We start from the raw sequence: 24,578 nt of genomic DNA on the forward strand, positions 1-24,578 counted from the left end.
GGTAGGGAAACTGATGATGTAGTGTCTTTTTTGGTTTATCTGAAAACATCAGCAGAGATCAGTAGCTGGTCAGATAGTCAGTCCTTAAGGGTGACAACATTTCAATTGGCAGGTAGGGCGAAAATGTTTTGTAGATGTAAAGAGGTGTTAAAAGACACAAAAATGTTTTAGCAATTGAGGCAGGGCATCCTGAAATGGTACAGGGGCAGTGCAAAGATCCTTCAGGAGCAATTAAATATGTTAACAAACAGACGTAGGGAAATGGTACAATAGTTTGCAGATATAATATGTGGACAGGTGCCCCAGAGATCTATATTCTGCTGTTAGGTTAGCAACAGAATTTGAAAAAACTGACATGGCAACTGGTGTATGTGAGAAATGTGGGGTAAGCACTCCGTCTTCAGGCCACAAGTGGCCCATCAGGACCATCTGACCGCCGTGTCATCCTCAGTTGAGGATGTGGATAGGAGGGGCGTGTGGTCAGCACACCGCTCTCCCGGTCGTTATGACGGTTTTCTTTGACCGTAGCTGCTACTATTCAGTCGAATAGCTCCTCAATGAGCATCACGAGGCTGAGTGCACCCCGAAAAATGGAAACAGCGCATGGCGACTGGATGGTCACCCATCCAAGCGCTGGCCACGCCCAACAGCGCTTAACTTCGGTGATCTCACGGGAACCGGTGTATCCACTGCGGCAAGGCCATTGCCCAAGAAGTGTGGGGTTGTCTCCAATAATGTGAAATGCTATAGGTGTGGTCAAACAGAACACACACAGAGGCAGTGTCAGCATCCTCAGTAGGGTGGGTAGGATGATTATTAGCAGTGAAAAAATGTAAATAGCAGTAGGGGTAAACTAGACGGTAACAGACAAATGTTTAACACCAAAGGGAACCCTAAGTCAACTAAGTGGCATTTCCAGTAAATTCTGATGCAGTGAATACATATGCAGAGGTGGAGGATGCTATAATGGTGAGTGTGAAGGGAATAAAACATAGTGTTTTCTTAGATACAGAGGTGCATATGTCAGTAGCAACTAGAGATCTAGCAGGTCGAAAAAGACAGAAACCACCATGCTATAGAGTGGCAATGATTTGAGAGCAACTGGATCAGTTGAATTAAGTTTTCAAGTTGACCATCAGAACAATATGTGGAAATGGTGCCTTATGCCAGTTACAGTTATGGTATGACCCTGCAGTTGGACTTTTTGAATGAACATTATGCCAAAATTGACTTTCAATGATGTGTAGTGGAATTTGGTGGGGTAACATTCCACCTAGGGGAAACTGTCATCAGAGGAATACTGTCCCTCTTAAGGGTCATACTATCTAACAAGCACACAAGATTTCCAAGGCTTGATTTGCATGATATAGAGACTGAGGGTCCCAAAAAATTTGCTTTGGGTGCAAGTGGAACTGGACTTATCAGTTGGTTAATTGAATGTGGTAGAACCACTGAAAGAGAGAAATCTATTCAATACTTCATGGTGTTCTGTTAGAAGGAGCAATATAAATGCACAAGAGGTAGACGGCAGGAGAGTGGCACCCTTGAATCTCAATAACTTTAGTGCAGAGAAAATAAAGCAAATGAAGAGAATGATTACAGTGAATGTGGATCCACTGGAAGACAATTTAGATGCATGGAATATAAGTCATGGACAGCCACACGCTGCTGCTAGAACTGCATTATGTAAGAAAATAGAACATCTTCAAGGGACAGAAAGTGATAAAACAGAGGAGTATTTACTTGAGTTTGAGGACTTGTTTTTTCCTCAAGGACTGTTGCCAGTAACACCTGTGATGCCACATTGAATACAGATGGGAAATGAAGCACCAGTATACCACAAACCATATCAATTGCCTCATTTTTGCAGCTGATTGTGGAAGAATTTATTGACCAACAGTGAGCCAATGGGATAATAGAGGAAAGTGTTAGCCCACAGGGTGGCACTATAGTAGTTGTGCAGATTGGTCCCAAAAAATATAAGTTTTTGATGTGATTATAGATTCCTTAATAGTAAGATGGTGACCGAAGCATACCCTATTCCTAACAATTGCTGAAAATTTAGGAAAGTGCCAATAGTTCTCCACGATGAACTCTGTCTGGATTCCACCAGACAGAAGTAGCTCTGGAGGACCAACCAAAGATAGCCTTTTCAGTTCTCAGGTGTCATTATCTGTGTAGAAGGATGCCTTTGAACTGAAGGATACTCCAGAAACATTTCAACATTTATTAGATGGAGTTTTGGGGGAACTAAAAAGCAGGCAGTGTTTGATATATCTGGATGATGTAAATGTGTTTCGAAAGTTATGGATGAAGATAGACAGAAATTAAGAGCCATTTTTGAGAGGCTGCAGGCATTACATTTAGCATTGAACCCAGAGAAGTGTCATTTCATCAGGCAGAATGTGAATTACTTTGGTCATGTACTTAGCAGGGAAAAAGCCAAGACAGATCTGAGGCTGGTACATGTGGTACAAGGCTTCTCAATTCCTAAATCAGGTAAAGAGTTGCAGTCATTTTTAGGACTCAAAAATTACTATACAAAATTTGTGAGGGGCTTTGCAGATACAGCACAACCACTTACACAGTTGTTTAAGAAAGAGGTAAAATTTGACAGGATGGAAAGTGTCAAAGTGTGTTAGAGTAGAGCCCAGTTTTGATATTCCCAAACTATCAGCAACAATTTACATTATCATGCAACGTATATAATCACATGTTGGGGTGCATGTTGAGTCAAGAGGTAATGGTGATGAACATTCGACAGTTTATGCTTCACATCAATTCAACAAAGCAGAAAAGAAAGCAAAATGGGTGATGCTTCTCAGGGAATCTGATTATGAAGAAACACATAGGCCAGGGAAGAAACACAGGAATGCAGATGGGTTAAGTAGGAAAGTGGCCATAGTTCAAACACAGGGGCTTGGCCTTTCTGAAAGGTGAGCAACACGAAATGCTGACACTGACTGCAAGCTATATAGGAAACAGCAAACAGGTCAGCATGTATGATGATCTGTTGTGTAAGGTAACAAGGTTGCTGACCAAACTCAAGGAGGATGTACTAAAGAAAGCTCACGACCACATACTATCCAGACATGAAGATCGTATGGCAACAAATCAGAGGTTAGCTGAGAAGTGCTGGTGGAGAGGAAGAAAGGAAGTTGTACACCAATATGTGAGTAATTGTGTGCAGAAATGAGCCATAAACAAGTCTTATGGCAGAAACTACTGGAGGCTATGTAACAATTTGAAATGATTGTCATGGATGTTTTGGGCCCATTTAACCAGACTCCTGCAGAGAACCATTTTGAGTTGACAATTATTTATCATTTTTCTAGATATATGGAAAATATTGCAATTCTAAATCAGGTAATGTGGTGTGAGCCATGATCAATAGTTGGCTACTGAAGTTTGGTGTGCTAGGGACCATAATCACAGGCCAGGGGACAAATTTCATGTCCAACTTAATGAAACAGTTATGCAAATTGTTATGGATTGGGAAATTAAGTCACTTGCACCCACAAACAAATAATAGAATAGAGAGGGTACATCATACTATTAGGAAGAGATTGAATCACTATTTGACCTCACACCATAATTACTGGAAAAGGTATTTTCATTTTTAGAGCCAGCTTGCAAGTCAGAGGTTCACACCAATAAATGGCTATCCCCATACGAGGTAAAATATGAGACAAAAAAAATATCATTGCCATCTGAAATGACTAAAAACAAAGGATGGTAGAGACAAGGAGTCAGTGCGAAATTTTGTAAGAACACTGAAAGAGGTGTGGAGGCAAGTGCAGAGGGCAAATACAAGGATCTGAAGAGAGAGGAATCAGCAATGGAGTACGAGGAAAAGTTACCATGTTATAGGGTATGGCAATGGGTACTGTTGTCCAGCCCGTACACCCTGAAGGGCAAGGCAAGAAACTTCATTCCAAGATACCAAAGGTCATACCAGATGATGAAGACTATGTCTTCCATTAATGTAAAGTTACAGTTGCCTACACAAACAACAATAGTAGGTGTTGGATGTCTTCAACAGTTCCAAGGTGCTATGGATACATTAGCACAAGTATCAAGAACTACTTCTGGGAAGCGGGTGAAGAAGAAGAAGAAGAAGAAGAAGAAACAAAGGAGTGAACACAGGGATGTTGAACAACCAATGCAGGAGGTACCAGACACATTGGGTCAAGGGAATGATAGAAAGTGTTTGATGTATTTTCAGTGCTATAATAATTCCCAAATTCTTGTGATTACAGACAATGAGGCTTTGTTGACAATCTTTACAATATAATGCAGAAATTCACTCCATACTCAAGGCAAAGTTTACAGTGGAGGATACATAATTTGAAACTTCCTGACACATCAGAACTCTGTGCCAGTACAGCATTGGGATAGAGAACCTTGACTTTAATGGCCAATGCTCTTACTGACTGACCTACCCAGGCATGACTCGTGACTCACTGACACAATGTTATTTTTTTTAGTAACTCTCTCTTATAGTCCTGACTTCACAGAAATTCTTCTGCATTCATTGCATGACTAGTACTGTTGGAAGAAAGTATACTGCAGAGAAATGGGTGAGGCACAGACAAGGGGACCGTTCCTTAAATGAATCTTTCACTTTGCAGCTTAGTGTGCGTTCTTTTGAATTTTCCTGGAAATTAAAACTCTATGTTGGATCTGGACTCAAGCACAGGACCCCACGTTTCACAGGCAATGCTCTTGTCTAGTGATACTTGCTGGCACAAATCACAACTTGTCCTCGTGGCTTTAAGAGCACTGTCCATAAAAGAGAAGTTTCTGGGTTTGTATCTTCCACGAAGTTGAGTAAAGTTTATGTGGAAATTATTTGCATTCTTTTATTCATGTTGTGTAAATCACAAAGAAACTAATACAAGTTTTTATTGCTAGGGACAAATGCAATTAATTAATAAATGTACTGAGAAATGTATGTAAAAATTTCATCATGTATGTTTCACCTGGTACTGATCCTTCTCCTGGGACTTAGTACCATACCAATGAGGGGACTGTTCCCTCATGGTGCTGCAGCCCAAGGGGACAAAGGTTCAACTCTAATGCGGTGCCCCACCCAACTGTTTTCTATTGTGCAATGGCTGTAGCACTTTGAACTGATAACTGTTGAGGCAGAACTTCTCCCTGAGAAGCTGGCTTCCCTGCCAGTGTTCCAGCTAACCACAGTGCCGAAGAGGCCGCAAGTTTGCTGCACTGCCCTCCATATTGGGTCACAGTTGCTATGCTGAGCATAGATGTCAGCGATCCCGGGCACACGTCAGAGCTGCAGGCTGAGCAGCTGCTCTCGAAATACCACACACAGTGACCAATTGTGTGCCAAGGGAGGGTGTGGCGGCTGCACAACAGCATCCATCTGTAGCAGCTTGAGGCATAATGAAGAATTTGTCTTGTTACTACTGTTTCACTGACGCTTCGTCCAGAAAAAATGCTCACTGTGACATTGGCTGCACTCATTCCAGCACAAAAAGTAGCCTGACACCCACAGGTCTGCTTCAGCATGTTGAACTGAGTTTCTAAATTAATTAACATTTGATTTAATTTTTACTTGTGACTGAGTTGGACTTTAATGAATTTTGTACATAGTGAATGACTACTGACATGTTTCTAGTGTGCATGGCATGTTTTGCGTATGACAAACTGTATGATGCGGGTCTTTGTGAGATTGAGAACTACACTGTTTGCTGTGAACCAGATGCTAGCCCATTCATCTATCTCATGGGCTGTGTTTGAGATGGTTCAGTTTGTGTCCTTGTTTACTATGTTTGTCTCATTAGCTGTTTTGGACAGTCCTTTAAAGTCACAGGAGAGTGCACAGTGGAGGTCAAGAACAGAAGCTTATCTTGATAGCCACACTTTCCAGAGACTGGACAGGTATATGGAGCCAGCAGTGTGTGTGTGTCTACATATTTTCCACGAAAATGCAGCTCTCACACACATGACCATAACATAGGATATATTGCAGGAGAAGTTCCCACCTACACAGCTCAGAAAAGCTGGTGTTGGTAGGAAGGATCCAGGTGGCACAGGCTGTGAAGCAGTCATTAAAATGAAGAATACTGTGTTGGAAATTGTGCTCAGCAACTGGGTGGTCCAGCTGTTTCTTAGTGACTGTTTGTTGGTGGCCATTGATGCAGACAGATAGCTTAGCTTGTGGATCACATGACTGGTTTCACAGATAGCGCTGCCTTTGATGGGATAGATGATGCTTGGGGCCAGATGGGAGTAGGTGTTGGTGGGATGGTGAATGGGAAGGCCTTGCATCTAGGTCTATTACAGGGACATGAGCATTGAGGCAAGGTGTTGGGAGCAGGGGTTGTCTAGAAATGAATGAGGATATTGTGTAGATTCAGAGGGTGATGGAATACCACTGTGGGAGGGGTGGAGACAATAGCGGGTAGGACATTCCTCATTTCAGGACATGATGAGAGATAGTCAAAATCCTGGCAGAGAATGTGATTCAGTTGCTCCAAATCTGGGTGGTACTGAGTCACAAGGGGAATGCCCCTTTGTGGCTGGAGAGTGGGTCTTTGGGAGATGGTGGGTGACTGGAGAGACAAGGCACAGGAGATCTGTTTCTGTATGAAGTTAGGAGGATAATTACAGGCTGTGAAGACCTCGGTGAGATCCTGGTATATTTTGAGGGGAACTGTTCATCACTGCAGACACGGTGGCCATAGGTGGCTAGGCTGTGTGGAAGTCCCTTGTGTGGAAGTTCTTGGTGTGGAATGGGTGTCAGCTGTCAAAGTGGAGGTATTGCTAGTGGTTGGTAGGTTTGATGTAGACTGAGGTAGCCATCTTTCAGGTGGAGGTCAACATCTTGGAAAATGGCTTGTTGGGTTGAGAAGGATCAGGTGAAGTGAATGGGGGAGAAGGTGTTGAGGTTCTGGAGGAACACTGATAGGGTGTCCTCACCCTCAATTCAGATCACAAAAATGGCATCAGTCAATCTGAACCAGGTGAGGGGTTTGGGATTCTGGATGGTTAGGAAGGATTCCTCTAGATGGCCCATGAATGGGTTCCCATAGGATGGTACCATGCAGGTGCTCATAGCCATACCCCAGATTTGTTTGTAGGTGATGCCTTCACAGGAGAAGTATTTTCAGTGAGGATGTAGTTGGTCATGGTGATCAGGAAGATCGTTAAAGGTTTGGAATCCATTGCTCTTTGGGAAAAGTTGTGTTCAATAGCAGCAAGGCCATGGGCATTAGGGATGCTAGTGTAAAGGAAGATGGCATCAATAGCAATGAGCAGGGAAATGCGTGGTAAAGGAACAGGAACTGTGCAGAGTTGGTGGAGGAAATGATTTGTGTCTTTTATAAAGAAGGGTAGGTTGTAGGTAATAGTTTTGGTCTGTGAGAACAGAGATTGGTTGGGTTTATGGACTTTAGAAAACATGCAGAAGGAAGGAGTGTAGGGAGTGGCAGGGATGAGCAGAGAGATAGACTCTGGGGAGAGGTTCTCGGATGGGTCTAAGGATTTGAGGAAAGATCGGAGATATTGCTGGATTTCTGGAATAGGGTCACTATGGCAGGTTTTGTAGGTGGACAATTCTGACAGCTGGTGGAGTCCTTCTGCCAGGTAATGCTAGCGGTTCAAAACAACAGTGGTGGAATCTTTGTCAGCAGGTAGGATAATAAGATCGGGGTCAGATTTCAGGTGGTGGATAGTGGTTCTGTCTGCGGATGTGAGGTTAACTTGCATGTTCGGGGATTTAGGGAATGATGGTGAGGCAAGGTTTGAGATTAAGAAATTCTGGAAAGTTAACAGCGGGTGTTTTGGGGACAGTGGGGGTGGATCACACAGTTGTAAGGAGGAGTGAACTGAGTCAGACAGGGTTCAACATTAGTCTTAAAGTTAAGTCTGATTGGTGGTGTTCATGGCTAAAAGTGTTTCCACTGTAGGGACTGAGAGGAGAGAAGGCCTTCATCAAGTCTACCATGACTGAATTTGGGAGTGGGGCAAAAGGTAAGGCCTTTGGAAAGGACCGATACTTCTGTGGGGCTAAGGCTTTTGGAGGAAATGTTGATGGCTGCCTTTCACATCTGTTTAGGTTCTGGATTCTGTTTGATGGTGGGAGGGAGTTTTTGAGGGTGAGTTAAATACACTATGTGATCAAAAGTATCAGAACGCCCAACTGAAAATGACTTCCATGTTTGTGGCAGCCTCCATTGGTAATGCTGGGATTCAGCATTGATGACAGCTTCCACTCTTGCAGGAATATATTCAGTGAGGTGCTGGAAGGTTTCCTGGGGAATGGCAGCCCATTCTTCATGGAGAGCTGAACTTAGGAGAGGTATCAATGTCTGTCGGTGAGGCCTGGCACGAAGTCAGTATTCCAAAACATACCAAAGATGTTCTATAGGATTCAGGTCAGGACTCTGTGCAGGTCAGCCCATTACAGGGATGTTGTTGTCACGTAACCACTCTGCCACAGGCCGTGCATTATTAACAGATGCTCGATCGTGTTGAAAGATGCAATTGCCATCCCCGAATTGCTCTTCAACAGTGGGAAGCAAGAAGGTGCTTAAAACATCAGTGTAGGCCTGTCCTGTGATACTGCCACACAAAACAACAAGGAGTCCAAGTCCCCTCCATGAAAAACATGAGCACTCTGTAACACCACCGCCTCCAAATTTTACTGTTGGCATTACACACACTGGCAGATGACGTTCTCCAGGCATTTGCCGTGCCCACACCCTGCCTTTGGATTAACACATTGTGTACCATGATTTGTCACTCCACACAACATTTTTACACCATTCAATTGTCCAGCGTTTATGCTCCTTACACCAAGTGAAATGTCATTTGGCGTGTACCAGCATGATGTGTGGCTTATGAGAAGCTGCTCAACCATGAAATCCAAGTTTTCTCACCTCCCCCCTAACAGTCGTAGTACTTACTGTGGATCCTGATGCAGTCTGGAATTCCTGTGTGATGATCTGAATAGATGTCTGCCTATTACACATTATAACCCTCTTCAACTGTCGACGGTCTCTGTCAGTCAACAGGTGAGGTCGGCCAGTACACTTTTGTGCTGTATGTGTCCCTCCATGTTTCCACTTCACTATCACATTGGAAACAGTGGACCTAGGGACGTTTAGGACTGTCAGAATCTCACTTACAGATGTTTGACACAAGTGACACCCAATCCCCTGACCATGTTTGAAGTCCGCGAGTTATGTGGAGTGCCCCATCCTGCTCTCTCATGATGTCTAATGACTACTGAGGTCACTGACATGGAGTACCTGGCAGTAGGTGGCAGCACAATGCACCTAATACAAAAAATGTATGTTTTTGTGGGTGTCCGGATACTTTTGATCACATAGTAGGTCTGCAAGACAGGTTTTATCAGCTATTAGGGGATGCAGGGGAGGTTTGTACATTGTTCTGGAGCTGGTGGATAATGGTAGTCCACGGCAGCTATAGGTGATAAACAGGCTGGAGGTTTTTGAGGTGGAGTTGTTTAAAATATAATTGCCATTGTCAGAAGTCATTCACTGCAACTTCAGATGATGATTCACATCCTTCTGGATCTTCTTGCTGTAGTAGCTTTTTGTAAAATGGTTAGTGCTCCAATTCTAGTTTGGGAAGCACTTAGCTGAGTAGAAACATCAAATCAGTGTACTTTTTCTTTGTTATAAGCAGAATGGACAAGTACAAAGTTGGTGTCTTTCACTAAGATCTTGTTCACTTTCTCGTGCTTTCTTTCTAAAACCTAGAGCTACTCATATAAACTCTTCATAAAAGTATTCTTTAAGTCGAATAACAAATAAACACTGTTTTGTGAATCCTTGGCCATCTGACTGGCTTCCTGTTCATAACTTCTTCCCTAATAATCATGTGGTGATTCAGATGACGCTTCCAATTGATAATCTTGTCATCGGTTATTTTGTGAACAACATATCGTTTGTCATCATTTCTTCTTGTGTTTCTGGCAGTAGTCTCCCAGCCAGAAGACCGGATCACTTTCCCAAGTCTTAGGTTCTGTGTGACTGCTGAATGCATTGAGTCAAATACCACTTTGTTATGACCGACAACCATGAATTTTAAAACAATTGTTCACAGGTTAGGTATCTCATGAACTGTGATAAAGCATATTGCAGCAACAAATTTGTCCTCTAGAGTGATCAGCGATCAGTAAAACAGAAAACAGCACTCATATCATTGCAGGGAGAGATTTGATATATTGGTACAACAGCTTGTTATCTCATGGCTTCATTGCTTTTCCCTCCATTTCTGATCACATGAAACAATCTTGTTTTGATTTTGTGACATACACTGCAAAATTAAGAAAAATTGTAATGTTCTTCACTTGTGTGGCCATATTGTCCGTAGTTGCTTTACAATTTCTGACAGTATTTTTGTTCTGTTGTTACAACTGCAGGAACTTGTAGCTGTAATGAGAGAATGAAAATACCCCAGGATTTTCCATTGTTCCTCATAAAACAAAGCATTGTTGGTGGGATCATTTGAGGCCAACAAAACTTGTTGGAGGTTGAAGTTGCCGCTAACAAAAGTCATATCTGAGTTTTGTCTTGTTTCTTCTCCTCTTGAGGCATGTCTTGCTAAAAGGGAACAGTGTATACTGATAAGCCAAAAAATTATGACCACTTTCCACCACAATGACAGATGCTGCCTGGTGATGTATCAGGCACACGGCACAGTAACAAAAGCATGTAAGCAGAGCAGATACAGACAAGGTATCACCCTAGTGAAGATATGGGCTGCAAATGGGGAAATCCGTTGAGAAAACCAACTTTGACAAAGGGAAAATTATTATTACGCAAACCCTGTGAACAAGTGTCTCGAAGATGTCAGAGCTGTTTGAATATTCACGTGATATTGCCGTGAGCATCTGCTGAAAGAGGTAGGAGGACAGTTAAACTACCACTAGGCGCTTAGTGATTGGATGTACATGATTCTTCACAGAACATGGCGTTTGGAGGATTGTCTGTTCTGTAAAGTAGGATAGATAGTGATCTGTGACATCTCTGTCAAAAGAAGATAATGCTGGCGCATGCACAAGTGTTTCAGAGCACACTGTTCATGGTATGTTGTTGAATATGGAGCTCCGCAGCAGATCAAAACTGTGTGTTCATATTTATACTCAACAATATCACCAATTATGATGGTAGTCAGCTTGGGAACATCGGGATTCAACCGTCAATCACTGGAAATGTGTTGGCTTTTCAGCTGAATTACATTTTTTTTTACACTAGGCCGATGCTCGTTTCCACAGACAGCATCACTGAGGTGAATGGCGGTCTGACGTGCAGTGCGCCACAGACGCAGGCTGGTGAGAGCAGTCTTATGCAGTGGGAAACATTCTCCTGCACTTGCATGGGACCTGTGGTAGTAATCAAAGAGACGCTGATAGCTGCAAACCACCTGCATCCCTTCATGCTTGTGTCTTCCCCAACAGTGATGTCATCTTTCTGCAGTATACTTTTCCATATCTCGGAGCCAGAAATGTGCTATATGGTCAGAGCAGAATTATAGTGAAGTCATGTTGATGTCTCAGCAACCAAATTCACCTGACGTAAATCCTATGGAACCCATCTGGGGCCTGCCGGCCGCACTTTAGTCTGGAACCCATCTGGGTCACTATCAGGTGCTACCACTGCATACACAAATCAGCAGCCTGTTATTTACGTAAATTGCGTGACCTGTGCATAGACATCTAATGCCACATACCTCCACACAAACCTACCAACAAACTGTCGGATCCCTGATATGCGGAAACAGTAATGTATTTTCTTCCAACGATGTATAAACAAGCTATTAAGCAGGTGGTCATAATGTTATGGCTCATCAATCTAATTAGGTGTATGTTCACCTTTATTGACCCCAGCAGCACAGTAGGTTATGCACAGATGACACTAGTATTTTTTGGTATGATGAGACTGTACTCCTCTGAAAAAATTGCCCTGGTTACATGGGCTTAGCTGCTTCAAGATCATTTTCTTAATGTGCGGATTTGTACAGGTTGTATGTACATGAGTGTGATTTCAGCAACAAAATTAGGAAATTTTTTTTTGGCTCAGTGCATCAATAAACAGATTCAACAACTGCAAAACTTTCAGTGTGATTCCTCTCACTGTCCAAAAGTTCTGATGTGACTCTTTATGAGGTTTTTTTTTTTTGTTTTGTTTTGTTTTGGGATTCAAAAACAACTAAAGTCATACACGCCCATGACGTAACCTTAGAACACAAATACAAAAAAGGAGTTAAAGGCGGACTACACGTTACGTCCAAGCAATGGAAGGAAAGAGAGCTAAGAACAAGGACTTCCTCTTGAAAAAAGGTCCACAAAATATGTCATAGAGACAATGGAGGTCCCAAACTAAAGATTAAATGTCCTTCGCCATATTGCTAGGACAGATAAAAAGTAAAACACGGTCGTTTGCTAAAATGGGCGACAGCGCAGACGGTGAACATGCTTTTGAACATAAATGGTTAAAAAAAAGGGCATTCAGTCAGGAAATGGCAAACTGTCGAAGGTTGATGACGACGAGCACAAAGTGGTGGGGCATCAGCACTTAACAAATGGCAATGGCTAAAACGACAGTGCCGAATAGGCAGACTAGCTAAAATGATCTCCTCATGGTGAGAGAGCTGAGAGGAAGTCAGCCAAATTGCTGGGATAGGTTTAATTCCCCTCGGAGCTTGTTCCTATGAAGGGAAGACCAATGGCGATGCTGAAGTGACACCACCTGCTGACAAACAGCAACATGGAAATCATCGAAAGAAATGGATGAACTAGCGGGTTGAGGAACGAGGACTGCAGCCATGGCAGCAGCGTCTGCAGCCTCATTTCCTGTCAGACCAATGTGACCAGGAGCTCACAGAAACATCACAGTGGTTCCCTCAAGACTGAGCAAGTGGAAGCTTTCTTGGACCCATTGTACTAAGGGATGGATTGTGTACAGCACAGAGGGGCTCTGAAGGAAATGGAGCAGGTGACACAATTAAAAAGACTGTGTCGCTGGATATACTGCATGGCCTGATACAGGGCGAAGAGCTCTGCTGTAATTACTGAGCAGTGTTCTGGAAACCAATAATGGAAATCGTCAGTGCCAATGACAAAAACATATCTGACACTGTAGTCAGTCTGAGAGCCATCAGTGTAAGCAAAGGTACTATTGCTAAATTCCGTGCCATTGTTGAGAAACTTACAGTGATAGATCAAATCTTGAGTAGCTTCCTTAGAAAGGGAATGAAGTCCATGGTGAACATGCATCTCCGCACAAAGCCAAGGTAACAAAGGCTTCACACCCATCAGGAAAGTAGGAGGTAGTGCGAAGTTAAGTTGCTGGAGCAATGGCCGAAAAAGAACTTCAGGAGATAACAGAGAAGAGGGATGTGCTCCATACTGCCGGTCATAGGAGTCATCAAAGAATGAGTATCTGGGCATGGCAGATAAATGGAACGCGTATCCGCTGAGGAGAACATCATGTCATTACAATGATGATAGTTCAGTGGCTTCTGTGTAGAGATTGTTAACCAGGCTAGTGTGAAAGGCGCCACTGGCCAAACTGATTCCACGATGATGGATTGTGTTCAGACAGCATAAGATGGACGGACGTGCATATGCATAAATGCAGTCTAGTTTCAAACAGACAAGGGGTCCGCACAAATGGAGGAGGGTAGTTTGATCTACTCCACAGGAAGTAATGCTTAGAGCACATAGGACATTGGGGGACCTGATACAACAGGCAGGCAGGTAAGGCATGTGCGAGGACCAAGGTAATCTTCTATCAAGCACAAGCCCCAGGAATTTCATAGTTTCAGAGAACAGAAGAGCAACATGCCCAAGATGTAAAGGCAGTGGAAGAAACCCATTACATTCCCAGAAATTCATATAAAAGGTTTCATCAGTAGAAAAGCGAAAGCCATTGTTGATGCTCCATGAATCAAGTCAATCAAGACATCGCTGAAGACACTCCTTGAGAAGGGAAGTCCCTGGAGAATGCAATAGATCACAAACTTGTCGACAAAAAGGGAGCCGAAAATGCATGATGGGACAAAGGCAATAATAAGTTTAACAGCTATAGAAAAAGAGGATGACGCTCATGACGGAGCCCTGAGGCACCACATTTTCCTGGATAAAGGTGTCTGACAAGGCAGAACACACACATAGCTCGAATACTCTGTCTTTTAAAAATTCCTGAAGAAAATGGAGCAGGCGGCCTCACAAGCCCCATGTGTAAAAAGTGAGGAGAATACCAGTCCTACAGCAGGCACCATATGCTTTCTCCAAATCATAAAAACACGATCACAGTCTGGTATTTCTGCAGAAAACTGTTCATGACATGGATTGATGAGAGTGATGAGATGGTCAACTGCAGAACGACACACACAAAATCGACATTGTGCAGTGGTTAGTAAATTGAGTAAATTGCGTGACTTGAACCACCATACCGGCTAGGCATGAATGATATGTTCCATCACTTTGCAAACACAGCTGGTAGGAGAAATGAGGCTGTAGCTAGAACACAGCTGGTGGAAGAAATGAGGCTGTACCAAGAAGGAAGGTGTTCGTCCCTTTACCAGGCTTAGGTATGTGTACAACAGTGGCTTCATGCCAGTGTCTGGGAAATGGGTGCCAGCTGTTGCGGCCAAGTGGTTCTAGGCGCTACAGTCTGGAACCACGCGACCGCTACACTCGTAGGTTCGAATCCTACCTCGGGCATGGATGCGTGTGATGACCTTGGGTTAGTTGGGTTTAAGTAGTTCTAAGTTCTAGGGGACTGATGACCTCAGACGTTAAGTTCCATATTGCTCAGAGCCATTTGAACCATTTGGGAAATGTGCCATCTGCCCAGAAGCTGTTATATGTATGAATGAGAAAGTGCTTGCCCAGAAGAAGAAGGTGCTGCAACATCTGAATGTGAACATTGTATGGCTCTGGGGTAGAAAGTCGGGATGAAGTTGGAACATGATCTAGCTCCCTCATAGTAAAGGTGGCATTGAAACATTTATGATTCTGAGAGGAGATGTGTATCACCTGAGCCTCCTCCAGTTGTTTCCAATGGAGGATAGTGATAGTTGGTGGAGCTAGAAATATCTATAAAATAGCAGCCTAAGGTGTTGGAGACAGCAGCGGGGTGCACAACGACATCATCTGCTATGGACAGGCTGAAAACTGGGGGATGGGCCATGGTCCCAGATAGCAATCAAAGGTTGGCCCACACAATGGAAGAGGGAGTGGAATTGTTAACAGAACTAGTCAATGAAATCCAGCTAGCTTTCTTGCTATCCCCAAGAATGCGATGACACTGTGCACACAACTGTTTATAATGAACACAGTTCGCCACCATAGGAGGACGGTTAAAAACTTGGAGAGCACATCTTCATGCACGAATTTCGTCATGGTGTGCCTCAGTCCCCCCAATGAACAGGAACATGGTGCGGTAAAGATGAAGTGCGAGGAATGAAACTGTCTGTGGTGGTAAGGATAACATTTGTAAGGTATTCTAACTTGTCATCACAACTGGGCAAATGGTGTTCGATGAAGATCGCCATGGAGGATTAGAGACTCCAGTCAGCCTTAGAAAGCTTCCATTTGGGTTTACACGCAGGTGTGGTAGGAGTTAGCAAATGGATAGCACACGGGAAATGGTAGCTCGAAAACTTGTCAGAGAGAACAGATCACTTGAGACAACAGGCTAGCTGGGCTGTACAGAACAAGAGGTCCAAATGGGAATAGGTCTGCATAGAGTCTGAAACCCCCCATGAACCATGGACCTTGCCGTTGGTGGGGAGGCTTGCGTGCCTCAGCAATACAGATAGCCGTACTGTAGGTACAACCACAACGGAGGGGTATCTGTTGAGAGGCCAGACAAACGTGTGGTTCCTGAAGAGGGGCAGCAGCCTTTTCAGTAGTTGCAGGGGCAACAGTCTGGATGATTGACTGATCTGGCCTTGTAACAATAACCAAAACGGCCTTGCTGTGCTGGTACTGCGAACGGCTGAAAGCAAGGGGAAACTACAGCCGTAATTTTTCCCGAGGGCATGCAGCTTTACTGTATGATTAAATGATGATGGTGTCCTCTTGGGTAAAATATTCCGGAGGTAAAATAGTCCCCCATTCGGATCTCCAGGAAGGGACTACTCAAGAGGATGTTGTTATCAGGAGAAAGAAGACTGGCGTTCTACGGATCGGAGCGTGGAATGTCAGATCCCTTAATCGGGCAGGTAGGTTAGAAAATTTAAAAAGGGAAATGGATAGGTTAAAGTTAGATATAGTAGGAATTAGTGAAGTTCGGTGGCAGGAGGAACAAGACTTCTGGTCAGGTGACTATAGGGTTATAAACACAAAATCAAATAGGGGTAATGCAGGAGTAGGTTTAATAATGAATAGGAAAATAGGAATGCGGGTAAGCTACTACAAACAGCACAGCGAACGCATTGTTGTGGCCAAGATAGATACGAAGCCAACACGTACTACAGTAGTACAAGTTTATATGCCAACTAGTTCTGCAGATGATGATGAAATTGAAGAAATGTATGATGAAATAAAAGAAATTATTCAGATAGTGAAGGGAGACGAAAATTTAATAGTCATGGGTGACTGGAATTCGAGTGTAGGAAAAGGGAGAGAAGGAAATGTAGTAGGTGAATATGGATTGGGGCTAAGAAATGAAAGAGGAAGCCGCCTGGTAGAATTTTGCACAGAGCACAACATAATCATAGCTAACACTTGGTTTAAGAATCATGAAAGAAGGTTGTATACATGGAAGAACCCTGGAGATACTAAAAGGTATCAGATAGATTATATAATGATAAGACAGAGATTTAGGAACCAGGTTTTAAATTGTAAGACATTTCCAGGGGCAGATGTGGACTCTGACCACAATCTATTGGTTATGAACTGTAGATTAAAACTGAAGAAACTGCAAAGAGGTGGGAATTTAAGGAGATGGGACATGGATAAACTGACTAAACCAGAGGTTGTACAGAGTTTCAGAGAGAGCATAAGGGAACAATTGACAGGAATGGGGGAAAGAAATACAGTAGAAGAAGAATGGGTAGCTTTGAGGGATGAAGTATTGAAGGCAGCAGAGGATCAAGTAGGTAAAAAGACGAGGGCTAGTAGAAATCATTGGGTAACAGAGAAAATATTGAATTCAATTGATGAAAGGAGAAAATATAAAAATGCAGTAAATGAAACAGGCAAAAAGGAATACAAACGTCTCAAAAATGAGATCGACAGGAAGAGCAAAATGGCTAAGCAGGGATGGCTAGAGGACAAATGTAAGGATGTAGAGGCTTATCTCACTAGGGGTAAGATAGATACTGCCTATAGAAAAATTAAAGAGACCTTTGGAGATAAGAGAACCACTTGTATGAACATCAAGAGCTCAGATGGAAACCCAGTTCTAAGCAAAGAAGGGAAAGCAGAAAGGTGGAAGGAGTATATTGAGGGTCTATACAAGGGCGATGTACTTGAGGACAATATTATGGAAATGGAAGAGGATGTAGATGAAGATGAAATGGGAGATATGATACGGCACGAAGAGTTTGACAGAGCACTGAAAGACCTGAGTCGGAACAAGGCCCCTGGAGTAGACAACATTCCATTGGAACTACTGACGGTCTTGGGAGAGCCAGTCCTGTCAAAATTCTACCATCTGGTGAGCAAGATGTATGAAACAGGCGAAATACCCTTAGACTTCAAGAAGAATATAACAATTCCAATCCCAAAGAAAGCAGGTGTTGACAGATGTGAAAATTACCGAACTATCAGTTTAATAAGCCACAGCTGCAAATTACTAACATGAATTCTTTACAGACAAATGGAAAAACTAGTAGAAGCCGACCTCAGGGAAGATCAGTTTGGATTCCATAGAAACACTGGAACACGTGAGGCAATACTGACCTTACGACTTATCTTAGAAGAAAGATTAAGGAAAGGCAAACCTACGTTTCTAGCATTTGTAGACTTAGAGAAAGCTTTTGACAATGTTGACTGGAATACTCTCTTTCAAATTCTAAAGGTGGCAGGGGTAAAATACAGGGAGCAAAACGCTATTTACAATTTGTACAGAAACCAGATGGCAGCTGTAAGAGACAAGGGACACGAAAGGGAAGCAGTGGTTGGGAAGGGAGTAAGACAGGGTTGTAGCCTCTCCCCGATGTTATTCAATCTGTATATTGAGCATGCAGTAAAGGAAACAAAAGAAAAATTCAGAGTAGGTATTAAAATCTATGGAGAAGAAATAAAAACTTTGAGGTTCGCCGATGACATTGTAATTCTGTCGGAGACAGCAAAGGACTTGGAAGAGCAGTTGAATGGAATGGACAGTGTCTTGAAAGGAGGATATAAGATGAACATCAACAAAAGCAAAACGAGAATAATGGAATGTAGTTGAATTAAGTTGGGTGATGCTGAGGGAATTAAATTAGGAAATGAGACACTTAAAGTAGTAAAGGAGTTTTGCTATTTGGGGAGTAAAATAACTGATGATGGTCGAAGTAGAGAGGATATAAAATGTAGACTGGCAATGGCAAGGAAAGCGTTTCTGAAGAAGAGAAATTTGTTACATCGAGTATAGATTTAAGTGTCAGGAAGTCCTTTCTGAAAGTATTTGTATGGAGTGTAGCCATGTATGGATGTGAAACATGGACGACAACTAGTTTGGACAAGAAGAGAATAGAAGCTTTCGAAATGTGGTGCTACAGAAGAATGCTGAAGATTAGATGGGTAGATCACATAACTAATGAGGAAGTATTGAATGGGATTGGAGAGAAGAGAAGTTTGTGGCACAACTTGACCAGACGAAGGGATCGGTTGGTAGGACATGTTCTGAGGCATCAAGGGATCACCAATTTAGTATTGGAGGGCAGCGTGGAGGGTAAAAATCGTAGAGGGAGACCAAGAGATGAATACACTAAGCAGATTCAGAAGGATGTAGGTTGCAGTAGGTACTGGGAGATGAAGAAGCTTGCACAGGATAGAGTAGCATGGAGAGCTGCATCAAACCAGTCTCAGGACTGAAGACCACAACAACAACAACAACAACAACAACAGAGTCTGAAAGGAATGTGGGTGCTCCAGTGTTAAGGTATATGAGGTAGAGTTGATTGAGGTCAGTCAGTCAGACAGGTTCTGGAAGAGCCCAATGGGGATGGTGCGCATTAAAGTCACCAAGAAGCAAAAAGGAGTGAAGGAATTGATCAGTAAGCTGGAGGAAGTCTGTCCTGATGACACCAAATGATGGAGATATGTGGATGGTACATAGATAAAAGTGAGGCGAGGAAGGAAAATACGGAGTACAGCAGCTTGCAACCAAGTGTTCAGCGAGATGCTTTGACTTTAAATATCATCCTGGATAAGCTGAATAACCCATGACATGGAATGCTGTCCTGCAGGGAAAGGTCAAAGCTGACTGCAGAGAAATGTGAGAGGTCAAAACGATTGTGAGGATGTAATTTTGTTTCCTGGAAGCAGAAAAAAGTGGTCACTGCAATTCAAAGAGCAACCATAATTTTTCCTTGTTGAATCTCATGCCGCGAACATTCCATTGGAGGAGGTTCATGAGAGGGAAAGGGGACGAGGGAAAAAATGTAAAGTCATCACCTCGGCGGCTGCCGAGTGCCAGCCTTCAACGACCCACAGCTACAGGACCCAGAGGCTGGAGGGTCCTGTTACGTGAGATCTACAGAGGTGTCGGCATTCTTACTAAGTCAACCTGCGGCAGAAAAACGGTTGGCAGTGCGCACCAGCAACACAGAGGTCGGAGGACACTCCCGAGTCGGCAAAGGTGAAAACCATTTGTCTTTGACTTCTTTGAAGCCTTTGCAGTTGGCAGATGGACTCAGATGTTTGTTGGTTGGAGGGACATTAAAAGTCTTTGCAGGGGCATTCCTTCTGTCCTTTCCGGACTGCCAGTTGTGTAGCAGGTCATTTCACTGCCGTAGGCAAAGATTTGGTGGCTAGTTGCACAGCTGGAGTAGAAGGAGATGGGGATGCTACCGTGATGCTGGGCAATTTGACAACCACACTGCTGAATTCGTGCTCACAAGTCTGCATAGTCGTGTCCTTTGTGGAGCAAGATGTAGTAAGAATGGTACTGTTAAGTGCTAGATGGTAAAACCCAGGGCTTTCGACTAACCAACAACTTGCAAGCAACAGGGTTAGGCACTTTTTCTGTCACCTGGATCTCCTGGGTCATCAAGATATATGGGACATTTTGAGGATTAGGCTGCGTGGTCACCATCGCAATTGATACAGATGGGACAAGGAGACATACAATCGCACTCTTGAGCATCCCTACCACAAGTAACACATTTGGCTGTTTTTACACGATATTTGTATGTGATTGTAGCATTAACACTAGTAGAAGGGCATCGGGTTTGGAATGTATGGTCAGAGGATGGCAGATTCATAGCCTGCTCTTATCTTAGATGGAAGGACTTCTCTGTGAAACATGAGAAAAAGAGTGCGTGTATGCACTAAGGTTGCATCAACCTTCTTCATTACCCGATGGACCACAGTGATGTCCTGATCAGAGTGATAAGTTTGGGTTTCTCCCTCAAACAGGCCAGTGAGCAGCCTAGTGTAAATAACAGCAGGCAAAGAATTCAGCATTCGATGCGCCTCAACATGAATAGGACAGCCGTCGAGGAGCAAAGCTGCAAGCAGTCATTGGACTAGAAAATCACAATTGGTCTCCAAAAGGAAAGTGCTATTACTTAAACGAGAGCAGGATTTCACAGCACCTGCAATTGCATCAACACCTTTCTGAATAATATACGGATTAATGGTAGCAAATCACTGACCTCCTTCAATACATGATATACATGATGCCACAAGGAACTGAGGTGCTGCTGGGAGTGTCTTGGAATCTTTAGCCTCATTCTGTCTACATTTAGTAGATGTAGAATGAGATGGTGATTGGCTCAATGCGAGGAAATACCCCATGATTGCGTGTCTCTGATGGCCAGCTCATCTGCCTTAGCTGACTGTTCACACCTCAGGTCACACGTCCCAAACTCCTGGCAGAGCGACCAGTTGGCAATGTGGGAAGGTAAAAGCTCAGGCAATCACCCCTCTTTGGGCCTGGCCTGTACCTGGGAGTATGTGTAAACCCTACCTGCCAACCTGGGGCTGGGAATTACGCGTCACCTACTTTGCAGCAGACACATGAGCCAGCCATCAGGAGAGCACAGGGAGGAAGAAGAAGCAAAGAGGAATCTCAGACACTGAAACAGAGGAAGGATAGGAGATGGAGAGCAAAGAAAGAAAGAATGAAAGAAAAAATACCGAGAAGATTGTTTCAATGTCAGGCTGCTAAAACTTCAGAACATATTCCAAAAAATATCCCAGATATGTTCCCCAAGGGTGGGTAAAAGGAATAGCAAGAGGATACACATGCAGCACAGAAGGGAAAAAGTGCTGCATAGGCTGGGGTCCCATGGTAGCCAAGCATGAACTCAAAGAAGAGTGGTGAGCCTCCTGGGGATGACTCTTTATGTGATGGCCCCTTTTGTCTTCTCACCTGGATTTTCAGATGTTCATTGCTTTATCCACAACACATTTACAAATTACAAGCATATTCAAAAACATGGTGTTACAGACTTCTTCAGGGCAAGTAGAAGTGAAGTTTATTTATTTCTTTTTTTTTTAATTCTCTCATGTGTTGGTCTTTTTAATATCTTGTCTACGTTAAACTTTTTTCTCTCATATGTCTGTAATTTATAATATCTTTCAAAATGTTCAGCCTTTCTGCATTTGTAAACTTCTTGTAACACTTCCGTTTTGCAGTTGTCTTTGCATGAATCTTTCATTCAACTCCTTGAACATGTACTTGACTGCATGACACATAGGATTCTTTGCACTACTGTCTGATTTTGGGAACACTGTCCTGGATGTTTTAATATTTTTCTAGTATTACTTGTTCTTGAAGCTGTTCCTCCCATGCTATCTGAATGCTGTTCTTGAAAGAACTGCACATCAGCAATGTCATCTTTGGTTGTTCTTTCCAATGGCTGCAGTTCTACCTCATTATCATCAGCTAGCTGTAAATTCTTTAGTTTACTATTTGCTCTCCTTTGTAGCTCTTCATCTGATTCGTCATCAAATAATGGTTGATATTCTATAATAGAAGGAGAGAGATCATATGGCGAATCTGAATTAAGAATGTCATCAGTGACAAGCAAAATAGGCAAAGTGGCTGTGTCAGGTGACTTTTCCCTTGTGACATGTAAAGAAACAATGCTAATTACAGAAGAACAGAAATAAGTTTTGGTACACTGTCTATTTTATATTTTAAAAAAATTCTTACTACTCAGCTTACTCAGTAAATCTTCTAGCTTACGGTTATCTCATTATTGGCATTTCACATTACAGCACAGTTGGACTACTCAAGATATCTATTTGTAGCACAGAAACATTACCCGATTTAATACTCACCTTTTATTCAATTGAGTATTGTATCCAAACAGTAAATCCTGAGAATATCCAGCTGTAATATTGAACAGAGCACATCAAGTACGCAAGAGTCACACAGGTAACTTGAAAGTGCAAAAAATCGGGTTATCTGATTGTTGTACTAAAGCAGTGATATGTTCTGATCCAAGGAACATCATTCATTCTCATCCTGATGATCTTGCCTGAACTAGGAATTAGTAAATATTATATGAAAATATGTGACATAATATATTCAATATCTAGTGCTCCAAAGAACATTTTATTTTTTCCTGTATTAAGTTACTGGCATTAGTATTAAAAACACAGTACCATATTCTACGTAGTGTGTTTCCACATAAAAATTACTGTGTGCAACCTATGCCTTCACAAATGGCAATTTAATACCCTTGCAACTGATGCATAAAGAGTAAAAACTGACCAACAATTGACAACAACCAGATAAATCAGTTACATAGAATATGGTTAGTACATTTTTATATTATTTTTCTCACTAGGATGATTATTTTTCTCTTGAATTTTGCCTTCCTCATTCCTTTGCCATATATGCTGTGTGTTGCTTGTAGTAAAGTTAAGCAACATTTGTTGCAGGGTTGTTGATTTATTTGTGAGTAATACGTTCAAAGTAGTAGTACTTTTTGTTACGCCACAGTTGCCATTAGGACATGATAGGTTTAGAATCTGCCAATGGGAGAGTAAATGTTTGATGGCAGCAATATTATGGATATTTGTAATGTATTCACATATTGGTGTAGGAATCCTTTCACTGGCGACAATATCTAGCCATTGCGGGATGTTCCACAGTGAGGTTTATAAATGCTGGGAATCATTTGGTGAAGTGCAATTCTGGGAAGAGAAGAGAGACACATGACAGGTGTTTGAGAAGGGACAACCGTATTTACCCAATTATAAAATGAAGTTTTTATTTCCAATTGGTCATTCAAAAAATAATGGGCCTCTTATATGCACAAATTAAGCTACTGCTGCCAACAGATGAAATTTTGGCTACTGACATGTCTAGATTTATTTTTAAGAACTCTATTGGGTAGGGCATTTTTAAGAACTCTGTCAGGTAGGGCTGGGCAAATTAGACTCTCCTTCAAACAGGTTCAATTTTCCCGATACGCCGTGGTGTTCGATACAATATCGGTGTTGCTCAATCAATCACATGACATTTGATTCACCACTAGTGCAAGACATAAGCAAGAAACAATAAACTAACCAATATAACAATCTATTGCTCTGCTTAAAATTTGACAATTTTGTTTAACACTGGAGGAAACAGCACCAAATTCTATCATCTTACAAACTCTTGTTATGTTTGAAAACATTTGCAATAGAAGTTCTCAGACACATATGGAAACCATGTACAACCATAATGCTGCTTTTTAATGGTATTTCAAAGTAAAAATGTTGTCCAAGAAGTGGTACTTGTTTCTGAAACCAGATCAGCATTTTATTTGATTATGAGAGACTAATGATTTACTAAGTAGGTTGGAACTAAGAAATTCATGCACTGTTCATGTATTAGAATACAGGGTAAAAACGTTACCAGCTTTTAATTAGCTTTAGAACAAGATACCGACTTTCAGACAAAATGAGGAGGGAAAGTTACTGAGAACGAAATGTCTAACAAACAAAATAAACTGACCATAGTACTTGTTGCACGAATAAATAACAGTGGCACGACCCGTAGTAGGAGATAGAAACACGTCAGTAAATGGCGGGACGAGAACATATACGCGAATTATATTTAATTGTGACTGATCTTTTATTTACATATTTGTTGTTACATATGAATTGCACCCCAGAATATATTATTGCAGTCCTCGTCTCACAGCTGCTCCAGCTTAGCACTACAAAAAGTTTGGAGGAGGAACAGTGATACCAGATTGGCTGAGGGCAACGAAGTGGGAAGGGGAGTAGTGAGTGGGCAGCAAATTACGCTGTCTTACCAGCCATGGTAATGTATACCGTGTCCTACTGCTTTTCAGGAACAGGTAATATTTAAGCTACAGTTTGATTGAATCCATTTGTAGTCTGAATTGAACCGACTTTAAAACTCAAGAGTATGTATTTCTGCAGGTGACGGCAAAAGTCTAGATGAGGG

The sequence above is a fragment of the Schistocerca americana genome, chromosome 6 (genome assembly GCF_021461395.2).
Source record: "Schistocerca americana isolate TAMUIC-IGC-003095 chromosome 6, iqSchAmer2.1, whole genome shotgun sequence".
NCBI classification, from domain to species: domain Eukaryota; kingdom Metazoa; phylum Arthropoda; class Insecta; order Orthoptera; family Acrididae; genus Schistocerca; species Schistocerca americana.